The 12,211-nt window shown below is 44.3% G+C and overlaps 1 protein-coding gene across 1 annotated transcript in view; it reads left to right on the plus strand.

Moving 5' to 3' along the window:
* Positions 1–12,211, plus strand: part of GP6 (glycoprotein VI (platelet)) — a gene marked incomplete at its 5' end in the record, with an annotated part of 30,303 nt that overhangs the window by 6,931 nt on the left and 11,161 nt on the right. The gene's annotated exons all lie outside the window — the stretch shown is intronic.

Consider the following 12,211-nt stretch of genomic DNA (forward strand, 5'->3'; position numbering starts at 1 on the left):
AATGACCAAGTTAAAGATCGAGTCAATGACCAAGTCAATGACCAAGTCAACGACCAAGTTAAAGATCGAGTCAATGACCAAGTCAATGACCAAGTCAACGACCAAGTCAACAATCAATTCAGATCCCTGAGAACAACCATTAAAACTCCTTGTTTGTTTTCACTCCTTCCATATTCCATCACCAACCCCCAAATCCCATCATTTTTATCCTCAAAACAAATTTCAAACCCATTTCCTTCTTCCTTCCACCACCATCACATTGTTATGCCATGACCACCTGTCACTGAGCTGTCTGTAACAACACGTGTTCTAGTTGTTTCTCTGCTTTCCATCTTGCCTGCTAGATTAATTTACCTAAGAGCAACTGCACGGATTCCAACCCTCCTCCAAATGCATAGCTCATTGCTTGCTAATTCCTTTGGGGTCATTTTGGCATGTGAAACCAAATCCAGATTCTTCTTGGTAGCTTCCGAAGTTTTTCACATTCTGACCCTTTCTGACCTCTCCATCTTTATTGGGAACCACTCTCCCCCTCACACACCATTTGACCTTCCAATATGTGGCTCACACAACCTCCTTCCCACTTAACGGGTCTCACATATGCTGTTCCTACTGTCTGGAAGGCTGTTCTCCCTGTACCCCAGCCAGCTGAGAGTTTCTTATTCTTCAAGGTGCAAAAATCCAAAGAAACTTTGATTGGTAGTGTAGTGTAAATATTTTTCATAGAACTCATCTCTACATGTAAGAATACCTCTGTTTATTGTCTTATATACCTAGATGTTGCTATTGGGTAGGTCCATTAGTTTCCCAAACACCCAGTCACTTACCTGGTATATGGCAGTTCACTCAATAAATGTTTATTGAATGAATAAATGGATGACTGCAACAGATGTTCAGTAACAGATATCTACCATTTTCTAATTCCTAGACCCATACAGTCTTAAACAAAGATCCATCAACATCGGAGTCTTGGCCACAGTTGCCTTTATTCTTCTTTTCCTTCTCCTTTTATTTTGTTGCTTTTGGCATCAGGCCAAACAAGTATGTATTGGGGATGGAAGGGTTAACCTGGGAGGCTAAGTGGGAGGTGGGCTTGGTGGGTTCCTTCCAGGAATCTGATTGCTGGTTCTCTATAGGCGCCGCTAATGGTGAGACCAAGACCAAGTGAAGTATAAGAGGTAGGAAAAGGTGTGCTCCTCCAATACCAAACCCTGCTTCTGTCTTATTTCTCGGACTTACCCTAATGCTCTTGTGTCCCTTCCCTCAGCTCCAGCTCATCCCTGAATGTCCAGGAAGAAAACCAATGAAAAGAGATGAAGCTCTGTGGGTTGGGGACTGGGATGTCAGGGGAAGCCAGGAAGCATTCACCTTGCTGTTGGTCACTGCGTTCCTGGACTTCAGTCTCCCATCCCTGAAATATGGTGGGGAGCACCAAATGTGTCTGAAGGACCTCAAAGAAGACTCCATCCCTTCCCTTTCCTTGCGGGACATCCAAGCCAAGGAGAGTGAACAGATGGCCACTTCCTCCCTATTCCGTCCCCATTCCCATTGCCTCACCGAGTGCCCACTCTCTCTCTGTGTCTCCATCCTGCTACACAGCAGAAGACCATGCATGCCTTATGGGGAATGTGAATCCACTGTCTTCCTGCACCCTCAGGGATACCTCTAAAGAGCACTGTGGCTAAGCCACCCTCATCTTGCCCTGAGCCCCGATCTGGGACTGGCTAAGAGGATGCCAAGCCTCAGTCACCCTGTAAGGAAAGGGAAGCTCCATGGGGCATGCGGTTCATATTTCCTCAACCAGCTATTTTGGGAAAGTTCCCCAAAGACCAAAGTACCGAGAAGCTGTGTCAATCATCTAGAAATTCTGGAATCCATCAAATACTGTTCTCTACCTATTTACCTGTTTCAGCTTGTTTACAGAACTCTTTTCTTGGACCTTTGCTGGTGCTAACCAGGGCAGTTAGACCCAGTTCCTAGTGTCAGGGAGCTCAATGTCTACTGAGTGGGGACAGCCATGTGATCCGGTCCCTGCAGAGCAGTGCAGTAGTGACCTGCAGGTGTACGGTGATGCTTTGGGCTCATTTAGCAGGGACAACCTGCCCATGGAATTCAGAGTTTTTGGAGCCATGGAGGCTGGATGAACCACTGAAACTATTGCCCTGAGAAAACCTTAAACCCAAAATAGTTCCTATTGTTACATGCAACCTTATAGAGGGCTTCCGAAGAGTAGCTGTTGGGTTTGAACTGCCGACCTTGTGGTTAACAGTCCAGTGCGTATCTTACAGGGCTACACCAGGACTCCAGTTTTATTGACACCAATCATTAAGTTTATCTTCCTAGTAAGGAATGTACATCTTGAGCATTGAGCTCTTTTAAGGACTATCTTCCACATGCCTGGAGTCTTGGGGTGGCCCTGTGGGTTAATGCACTGAATTACAAAGTCAGTTTGAATTGCAAGATCGGCAGTTCAAGCTCACCAGTCACTTCTTGGAAACCCTGTACAGGGTCATTGTGGGTCAGAACCGACTTGATGTCACTTAACACCACCATATGGTTGGATTTTGGTTACATGGATGGATACAATTTTCAAAAGTTATTGAACTGAACTCTAGATAACTTTGCATTATATTGCATATAAATCATACCCAAATAAAACATTATTTTTTTAATTCAAAGAACAGTCTTTATGGTATCAAATTGTCAATAGCAGCTCAAAGCTTAGAACTTTAGGGGGCAGCAAGTTTATGTGAATGGGGGAAGAACAGTTCAGAAAAGGTGGGTGAGAATGGTTACAGAACTTGAAAAATATCATCAATGTCATGGAATTCTACATGTGAGGTTGTTGCGATGCCTTCTGTTCTGTTGTGTGTATGCTCAACAGCAACAACAAAAAAAGTAGATTATTAAAAAAATAAAAAAGAAGAAAGAAAGAAATGTCATGTACGTCAGATGATGAAGTTGCTAACGATCCGTTGTCCTGGAGTGCTGAGGGTCGAGGCTCTGGAGAAAGATACGTGGAAGAGCTCTTAGCTAGGCTACCATATTGTAAAACAACAAAATGAACTCTTATCCCTACACTCCATCTGTCTCCATCCACACTCAAACACACTCGCACAATGCTATAAAAAAGGAGGTCAGACCAACTGGACAATAATCAGGATTGCTATTTGATGACGAGATGATGCAGAGGGTATGTGAAGAGAGATTTATGATTTTCCTCCAGTTTTGATGATTTTCCGTTCTCACTTGTGCAATGAAAATAAACACAACATAATTGAAAAGATGTGGTGCACAGAGGAGCAAGAAAGAGAACGTATGAAAAACAACGCTTTCAGTAAATTTGGGTGAAAGGAAGTCGAGAAGAAAACTAACTTTAGGACAGAGAGAAGTGGTCTTGGTCCGGAGAGGGTGGAAGAAATGATGGGACCTTGAGCACGTGTGTGTTGCCTGATGGAAATGAAAGAGAACACAGTAATGTGGTTACTAGGGGTGAGGGAGAGACAATTGATGGTGGAAGGGATATTAGGTACGGTTTCTGAGGCAGTAAATCTTTTTTTTAAAATTTTTTTAGAGCTTTCAAAAACCCATTAACTTTTAAAAAATGTTTTTATTGTGAATTGAGTGATAGTTTACATGTGACAACATTAACTTTACATTCATCCTATTGTATTACGTTTCATTGCAATAATTACAATCCCCTTCATGCACCAGCATTCAACAGCATTTGTTTCCATTCCTTTTTTGTTTTCTTGGTTTTTTTTTGTATGTACATCGAAGCATTCAGGAATATAAAACCATTCGAACAACCACAGGGCATACCCTGAAAGCCTGCCTCCTGGCTGCCAGCACACAGCCCTTCTCCCTCCCTGAGTCCAGAGCTCCCGAAGCCACTCCGTCTCTCCATGTCGTTGTCTGAGGCAGTACATCCTTATGGGAGCAGAACGCCTCATCTTTCACCCATGGAGTGGCTGGTAGATTTGAACTGGTGACCTTGAGGTTAGAAACCTAATGCACAACCACTATGCTACCAGGGTTCCTTGATTCTGCTGCCAGAGATGGGTTCAAATCCTGCTTCAGCCATCCACTCATCAAGCGTACACAAGATAATACTGCAACTCAGCACCTTGTTCTTTTCCTTCAAAGCACTTGCCGAATTTTCCGTGTATTTTAATTATTTATTACATTGAACTTTGCTTAGAATATAAGGCCCAGGAGGGCAGGGGCCAGAATCTTTCTCACTGTTGCGGCAGACATTGTTAACGATCTCTTCAGTGCCCTTCCCTCCTCCTTCTTTGTCACAGAGTGTGAATTAGTTCCTGCAAACAATACACTAAAGTCTCCAGAATTTCTTGCATGTAGGTAAGGACCTGGTGTGGCACTGTGGGATAATGCATCAAACTGCAAAGTCCTTTGAACTGCAAGGTCAGTGGTTCAAGCTTACCAGCTGCTCCCTGGAAACCTTATACAGTGTTACTGTGGGTTGGAATCGACTCGGCGGCACTTAACAACAACAATAAGGTAAGGACAAGGGACTGTCTGATGGGGCACTGTGGGTTAGTGTGCTGGACAGCAAAGTCTGTTTGAACAGGGTCGCTATGGGTCGGAACTGACTCGACAGCACTTAACAACAACAACAAGAAAAGGACAAAAAATATTTGTTTTGCTGAGTGTGAAATAAGGCCCTGAGGACCCCAAGGTACTACAATGGTTTTGTCTGGTCAAAGCAAACTTTGGAGGAGGGCCCAAGGGTTCCTCCTGCTATCTTAACTCTATTGAGTTAGGATTTTGCACATGCCCCCAACCCTGAGCTATGTCTCATTCCTCTTGTCTGCTATAGTCAATTACTACAGTCCCCGCCATTTCTCTAAAATGAATGACTTCTTCAACTAGTGGTCAATCCCTACTCTAAGGGCTATCACAGGAGCAGACGAGAAACCACCATACACCCTTTATAATGGGCATGGATGGCCACCAGCTGGAGAGATTCAGGGCGTCGGTTAGAGCCAACAGAACCTGGAGTAAACAGGCAACAGAAAGTCCCTGACATTCCCGGGGTCCCTACCTCAGACCTTTTACCCCTAAGAAACTCCCCTCCCCTTTTCCTCGGGGAGGCAGATCTGGGGAATTTTCAACTCCCCTGCTCTCTTGGGCATGGAGACTCAACAACTATTTGCTCTGAGTCCTGTCTCTGAATGCTGGCTTTGTCAGTGCCGTCGAGTCTATTCTGACTCAGAGCAACCTGTACAGAGTTTCCAAGAAGCAGCTGGTGTGTTTGAACTGCTGACCTTGAGGTTCGCAGTCCAGTGCTTATCCTACTATGCCACACCAGGATAAGCTTCTGTTGTTACATGAGTTGAAGGCCCATGGTTAATATTTTTCACAAGGGAATAGAAAAATCTCATTTTTTCCCTAAGGACTATGGGAAATGGCCTCTGGTCCCTGGATTAAGGACGGTGAGGAGTGACCCCTGTCCCTGGATTAAGGACGGTGAGGAGTGACCCCTGTCCCTGGATTAAGGATGGTGAGGAGTGACCCCTGTCCCTGGATTAAGGATGGTGAGGAGTGACCCCTGTCCCTAGGAAAAAGGTTGTGGAGCAAAGTCTGTGGAGAGATGTTCCAGACTCTGTTATGAATGAATGTGAGAATGGATCGAAATGTCAACACTGCGGGCGTTCCGATACTTGCTTGTCCTGTGTCTTTGTCTGTCCCTCTTTGTGTGTGAACAGGAATTGGGTTGTTAGCTTTTCCTGACTTCATTGGAGTTTCAGACTTGGATTTTAGGATAATCCACAAGACCCTCCCTGGGAGAGAGAGAGAGAGAAGAGCAAATATTTGAGCAGTTGCAGTGAGGCACAAGACGAGAGCAGGAAGGGATGGTGGGAGTGGGCTTGAGGGGGTGGCGCACGGGGAGAAAGACAAGAGGGTGCAGCAACCACCATGAATCACCATTAATCACCATTCATTGTTTTCTTTTTCTTTATAGACTGAACATTCCCAGAAACCCTACTGGGATTTCCAGCTCTTTTCCTTCTGTATTCAGCCCTTGCAGAACCTATGGTTAACCTCAGTGAACTTCAGTCTCCTGAGAATCCTGAATGAAAACCTGTCCCTGCATCTTTGTATGTGATGGGAAGCCACATCCCACCAGCTGGTTCCTTCAACACCAGGGGTGCACCTACACTTGGGTCATCCAATGCTTGACTGGAGTTCATTTTGTAGAAGAATGCTCCCTGGGTTCCCTCAGACTTTAGAAGAATTGATGCTTTTGAGTTGTGGTGTTGGAGGAGAATATTGAAAGTGCCATGGGCTGCCAAAAGAACCAACAGATCTGTGTTGGAAGAAGTGCAGCCAGAGTGCTCCTTGGAGGCCAGGATGGCCAGACTTTGTCTCTCATAATTCAGACATATTATCAGGAGGGAGCAGTCGCTGGAGAAGGATATCATGTTTGGTAAGGTGGAGGGTCAGGGAAAAAGAGGAAGACCTCCAATGAGATGGATTGGCAAAGTGGCAGCATCAATGGGCTCAAGCATGGCAACAGTTGTGCGGTTGGCCCAGGACCGGGCAGTTGTTTCGTTCTGTTGTGCATAAGGTCGCTATGAGTCTGTACCAACTCAATGGCACCTAACAACAGCAATAACAACCCTGAGACTGGGCAGACACAAACCCCTAACCATTACAGACCCCAACCTCATATCTGAAATCCCTAAAAATCTCCCCTCCTATTTTCTTTGGGGAGACAGATCTGGGAGAGTTTCTACTCTTCAATTCTTCTGAGCGTTAGTACAACAAACACTTTGCTCTTTGCTCTGAGTCCTGTCTCTAAATATTGGCTCCATCTGTGCCAGGTGATGAAAGAACCATTTTTCTGTTTACAGGTAATTTCCTGGTAGATGAATCCTAGGAAAGACGTATTCATAGTATTGTTGTTGTTAGGTGCTATCGAGTCGGTACCGACTCATAATGACCTTATGCACAGCAGAAAACAACACTGCCCGATCCTGGGCCAACCTCACTACTATTGCCATGCTTGAGTTCATCGATGCTGCCACTTGGCCAATCCATCTCACTGGGGATCTTCCTCTTTTTCTCTGACCCTCCATCTTACCAAACATGATATCCTTCTCCAGCGACTGCTCCCCCTGACAATATGTCCAAAGTATGAGACATGAAGTATGGCCATCCTGACCTCCAAGGAGCACTCTGGCAGCACTTCTTCCAGAATGGATCTGTTGGTTCTTTTGGCAACCCATGGCACTTTCAATATTCTCCTCCAACACCATAACTCAAAAGCATCAATTCTTCTACAGTCTTCCTTATTCACTGTCCAGCTTTCGCATGCATACGAGGTTATTGAAAATACCATAGCTTGGGTCAGGTGCACCTTAGTCCTCAAACTGACATCTTTGCTCTTCAGCAATTTAAAGAGGTCTTGGGCAGCAGATTGTATTCATAAGAAAGGGGACAAATCCAGTTAGCATAAGCTCTTGCCTTGCCTTTCTACCTTGAACTTGGATACAATGCCTGGGTCTGGGCATCCATCTGGTGATGTTAAGGGGAAAGCCTAGAGGATGTCAGGGAACTCATCTCTGCTATCGATCATTGGACCACCACACCAATACCTTCATTACATCATCTGTGAGAAAAGTAAAACTATTGGTCTAATTATTCTTATTATTTTTGTTATATGCAGCTAAAAGCATTTGAAATTGCTAAAATGGCTGATGTTGACTGTATCCCACAAAAATTGAAAGGAAATGAGTATTCAAACAAGTTTGTTGGATGGGTCAGTGGCTCAGAGAAGACGCAATGGTTCCTTTTCTGTGTCAACTTGGGTAAGTTACGATTGTCAAGGGTTTGACCACCAGATACCAGATTGATTGATGTGACATCACATCACGTAACGTGATATGATATAATGGATTGTAACGTGACTTAACGTAACGTCACGTGTGATGTGACATGGTGTATCCTAATGTGACATAATGTGCTGTAACCAAATTACTTTCCATGCTGTGAGCTGATCAACCAATCAGCTGTGAGGGACGTTTCCTGTGTGGCCCGCCTCCTGTATATAAAGGGATATTCTGGCTGCATTTGCTTTTTCTTTGTAGCTCAGTTTTCACATCACCTGATATATGGGTCATGGAATGTAAACCTGCAGATGTCCCTTGACCTATGGATTTAGTACTTGTCAGCCCCACAACTGTGTGAATTGACCCCCTGAAACAAATCTCTGTATACACTCACACACCCCTCACTGTGTCTGCTCCTCTTGAAAAACCCAAGAAGACAGGGTGATGCCAGGAAGCGAATGGAAATATCAGGACACCAGACAATGCCTCAATGGGCAGACGGATGGGGCCACCCCAGGCTGGTAAAAGGAGATAAAGTGAGACTCCTTGGGACCTGTGTGCAAGTCATTCTGCTGAGGAGATGTTTCCTGCGAGATGCTACTGAAATAGAAAACCCGGCTGATGGAGGGGAGGGTGGAGCATGTCCTCACTACATCCTGTCTGGGCTCCAGATCATCACCATCTCCTTCCAGGACTCACAGAGCTCAGGACGGGACTGAGGAACCATGTCCCAATTCCTGTCCGCCCTCTTCTGCCTTGGTAAGTCCTCAGGGTGGGTCTCGGAGACTTAGGGGTGCAGACAAGAGACTTCTAAAATCACAAGACAAGAGAGGACTTATGAGAGCACCTTCATTGGTTGGCTGTGGAAACTGAGGTCCAGGGATGTTATATGTTTCATCTGAATCATTCTAGTTTATTCCTGGTTGAGTCAGGAACTGAACATAGGTCTCCTGGTTTGGGATGCACTGTTCTTCTCTTATGCCATGATTACTTTTAAGAAGTTTAATTTATAAATCTGAACTTGAGGAGATCAGGATCAGGTTATAGATTTAATGGGCCAGCGTCTCTTACAGTAAGGAAGCAAATAAGTCTGTCTCTTGCAAAGGAGTAGGAGGGGATTGGATGTGTTTCTTACTGCCTGACCTTTAGAAGGCTTTGTGCCAGGTGTGTGGTAGACATTGCTTCTCCGTGCTTTCAGAATAACTGGGTTGCTGAAGGGATGGAAATTTCCGAAGCTTAAGCAGGAAGGAAGCAATGTGCTATTGGGTTGAGAGAGCAGACACATTACTCAGTCAACCAGCCAGGACATGCTTCTGTACCATTTACTGTGGGCCAAGGAACTGGGTGCTCCAAGTGGTTTGTGATTGGCTGTCAACCTAAACGTTGGTGGTTCGAACCCACTGAATTAGAACCATGGAAGAAAGACTTGGTGATCTGCTTCTATAAAGAGGAAAAGCCAGGAAAGTCTGCGGAGCTGTTCATCCTAAGTCAGAACAACTCAATGGCAAGGGTTTGGTTTTGGACGATTGTTGTTGTTGTTGTTGTTAGGTGCCATCGAGTCAGTACCGACCCACAGCGACCTTATGCACAGCAGAACGAAACACTGCCCGATCCTGGGCCAACCTCACTACTGTTGCCACGCTTGAGTCCATCCATGCTGCCACTTAGCCAATCCATCTCATTGTGGGGGTGGGGGTGGTGTCTTCCTCTTTTTCTCTGACCCTCCACCTTATCAAATATGATATCCTTCTCCAGCTACTGCTCCGTCCTGACAATATGTCTGAAATATGAGAGATGAAGTTTGGCCATCTTGGTCTCCAAGGAGCACTCTGGCTGCACTTCTTCCAACACAGATCTGTTGGTTCTCTTGGCAACCCATGGCACTGTCAATATTCTCCAACACCATAACTCAAAAGCATCAACTCTTACGGTCTTCCTTAGTCACTGTGCAGCTTTCACATGCATATGAGGTTATTGAAAAGACCATGGCTTGGGTCAGGTGCACCTTAGTCCTCAAGCTGACATCTTTGCTTATAGGTCACATATTATTATTATTTTTAACCAGCACTAATTATGCATTTAAGGAGCTCTGGTAGCATAGTGGTTATGAGTAGGGCTGCCAACCTCAAGGTCAGCAGTTCGAAACTACCAGCTGCTCCGTGGGAGAAAGATGAGGCTTTCTGCTCCTGTAAAGATTTACAGCTTCAGAAACCCTGTACAGGGTCGCTATGAGTTGGAACCGACTCCACGGCACATAACAACAACAACAACAACAATAATGCATTTAATCATTGGCAACAGAAATGATACCAATTTCACAGATGAGAAAACTGAGACCAAAGGAACACAGTAACTTGTTGAAAATCACACAAATAATGGTTGGCTACAAACTAAGAATTTTGGTGCCAAATCCATGTATTTAACCACTAAAATATCCTGCCTATGTTTGGATCTAGCTCCTTCCAGCTACAGGCTATTGGACAAGATCCGGAAGCGTTTGGTGTCTGCATAGATTGGTATATAAAATGGTGTTCTTCATGGTAGTACCCAGTAGGACTGTGGCACAGAAAATGTTCAACATGACACTTGGGTTAATCCCAGGGTGTCAGGGGGTTTCATGGCAATGATTATGTTTACAATGAGAATGATAATCATCATTCTATGTATGTACGCATGTGTGTGTCTCTTTGTGCAAGCATTAGGGTTACCACATAAAACACAGGACTGAAGGGTAAGCAGTGGACTGCCAACCACAAGGTCGGCAGTTCAAACCCTCCAGCTGCTTCTTGGAAATGCTAGACTAGGTCGCTCTGAGTCAGAACTGACTTGATGGCACTTAACAACAACAACAAAAGGCTCTCTCTCTCGCTCTCTCTCTCTGTCTCTCGCTCTCTCTCTCTCCATCTCTCTCTCTCTCTCTCTCTCTATATATATATATATGGAACTCTGGTAGTGTAATGAATAGGTTACAAGTCGGGCTGCTAACTGCAAGGTTTTTTTTTGAGATGATTGAAAATATCAAGGTTTGGGTAAAGTGCCTATTATGTTGTTTAAAAAGGATATTTGCAATGAAGAAGTCTTTGGTCTTGCAAAATTGTATCATGTGACTCCAGGATCATTTCTATCACCAAGGTCATATTTTTCAACTACTGATCCTTCCTCTTTGTTTTCAACCTTCGCATTCCAATCACCAGGAATGATCAATGCATCTTGATTGCATATTGGTAGAATTCTTTCTTTTCATCCTAAGTGGCTTTAGTGATCGGTAGGTGAATTTTAAATAATCGTCCTGATCGCTCTTGGCTTGTCGGTGGGTGGTCTATCTCGTCCAATCACAGGCGGCTTTGTACTTCATTGTGCTTCAAGACAGATCTTGAAATATTCTTTTTGATGGTGAATGAATGTGACCCCATGTCCTCTTGAATTTCTCATTCCTGGAATACAAAATGATATGATTGTCTGATTCAAAATGGCTAGTAGCAGTCCATTTCAGCTCACTAATGCCTAAGGACTTGGTGTGGCTTGGTCAAATAAGCACTAAACTGCTGAGTGCAAGGTCAGCAGTTCAAACCTGCCAGCCACTCCTTGGAAACCCTATACAGGGTTGCTTTGTGTTGGAACCATCTCAATGGCACTCAACAATGACAACAACAATATCTAAGATACTGTTCTATCAATATTTTTGATATTTATGTGCTCCATTCATTTTTGACAACTTCCGGTTTTCCTAAATTCATCCTTTGTACGTTGCATGTTCTGATTATAAACAGACGATTGCAGCTGTTTCTCCTTATTTTGTGTTGTGCTCCATCCAAAAGCTTTGCTCCATTCACGTCATTGTGGTCAACTCTACTCTGAGAAGGCAACTCTTATCCAGTTGTATTTTTAGTGTCTTCCAACCTGGAGGCTTCAGCTTCCGGCACTTTATCTGACAGTATTCTGTTCCTATTCGTAAGGTTTCCCAGTGGCGAAACATTCAGGAGTACCCTACCTCTCCTTCTTCCTCGTCTGTCTTAGTCTTGAAGCTCAGTTGAACCTACTTACCATGGGTGACCCTGTTGGTATTTAAAATACCGATGGCATAGCTTCGAGCATCAGAGCCACAGGCAAGCCACCATGGTATGACAAACTGACAGACAAGTGGTGATAATATACATAAAGGAGTTGGGGAAAAAATACAATAATTATGCCCCAAAGGTATAACGTATGTCCATGTCTCATCACCATGCCCGGCAGACAGATAATGCTGATGAACGTGAGTGAGGCTCTAGTGGTATAGTCTTTTTAAATTATTATTTCAATTCATTTCTTAAAATGTGGTAAATATAGTCAATAAAACATGCGCTATTTCAATA

This window comes from Chrysochloris asiatica, unplaced genomic scaffold (assembly GCF_000296735.1).
Source record: "Chrysochloris asiatica unplaced genomic scaffold, ChrAsi1.0 scaffold00116, whole genome shotgun sequence".
Classification (NCBI taxonomy): Eukaryota; Metazoa; Chordata; class Mammalia; order Afrosoricida; family Chrysochloridae; genus Chrysochloris; species Chrysochloris asiatica.